The sequence below is a fragment of the Chrysochloris asiatica genome, unplaced genomic scaffold (assembly GCF_000296735.1).
Source record: "Chrysochloris asiatica unplaced genomic scaffold, ChrAsi1.0 scaffold00117, whole genome shotgun sequence".
Lineage (NCBI taxonomy): Eukaryota > Metazoa > Chordata > Mammalia > Afrosoricida > Chrysochloridae > Chrysochloris > Chrysochloris asiatica.
This window is the reverse complement of record NW_006408635.1, coordinates 9,459,001-9,460,059: the sequence shown is the minus strand read 5'-3', so window position 1 is coordinate 9,460,059 and position 1,059 is coordinate 9,459,001. Positions and strand designations below refer to the sequence as shown.

The 1,059-nt window shown below is 50.2% G+C and overlaps 1 pseudogene; it reads right to left on the bottom strand.

Annotated features, from left to right (window-relative positions):
* The window catches only part of LOC102812548, a 14,871-nt pseudogene that overhangs the window by 2,667 nt on the left and 11,145 nt on the right, over positions 1-1,059 (bottom strand).

Sequence of the window (1,059 nt, the reverse complement as noted above, 5' to 3'; positions counted from 1 at the left end):
TAGGAGTTGCCAATTCCTGCATATGCTTTGGCAATCTGTCCATAATCTTCTCAGTTTTCTCTCCCCACTTACATGGCATCTCACAGAGCTCCCAGCATTTGTTGTAGTCGCCCTTTTCGAAGTACACCGCTGCTTGATTGGTAATGTAAGTCATGTTGGTGGGGTCCAAGTCCTTGGCTCTGTTGTAATGCTTCAGGGACGCGTCAAAGTCGTTCTTATAGGCACCGTTCCCCAGCTCTTTTTCTTTCAAGGGCTGCTTCTTATTATCTGGAAGATCTTCCATCAGCTCTGGTTTGGTTTCCTTTTTAGGAGGAGGGGGTGGAGGAGGTGTTGCAACTTCTTCCTCTTCATCCATACTGCCCAGGTCGACTCTGAGGAGGACACTGAGCGTGGTCATGATCCGTGGATCTTGTAGTTTCGTGCCAAGGTCAGAAGGCTTGTTTCGGAGTTGCTCGATCAGGTCCCGGTAGGAAGGATCGCTGAGCAGTGTGGGCAGAGGAGGAGCGAAATCTCAGCCCTGAATCTTCAACCCTGATTCCACCCTCTTCCTTCCCCTTTCATGGCTGACTTAGTCCTGCTTCCTGTACCACCACTCCACCTGCTAGTCTTCGATGGAGCCAGTTGTAGCAGATGATCAAGGCAACCAAGGGTCCAAGAAAGTGCCCTTGTCCGAGGATCATCCTTTAGTTTCTGGTACAGGTTGGGCATGTTGAAAGGGTTCATGAATTTCCTCTCTGCTAGACGGGCCTCCATATTCTGTAAACCCTTCTTGAGCTGAAGGTTATTTGCTTCATATTTCAAACCCTCCTCATAGGTTCCCTTGGCCTCCTCAAAGCGATTTAAGAACTCCAGGGCAGCTGCTTTTTGAGAATAGCCCTTACCCCAGTCAGGCTTCAAGTCCACAGTTTTGCAGCCGCCCTCATAAGCCTTCTGGTAGTCTCCTTTCTTGGCGTAGGCCGCAGACCGATTGCTGTAGAGCACGTGATTCTGGGGATCTAACTTGATGGCTTCGGAGTAGCACTGTAGCACGTCATCTATGTTGCCGGCGCTCAGGGCCTT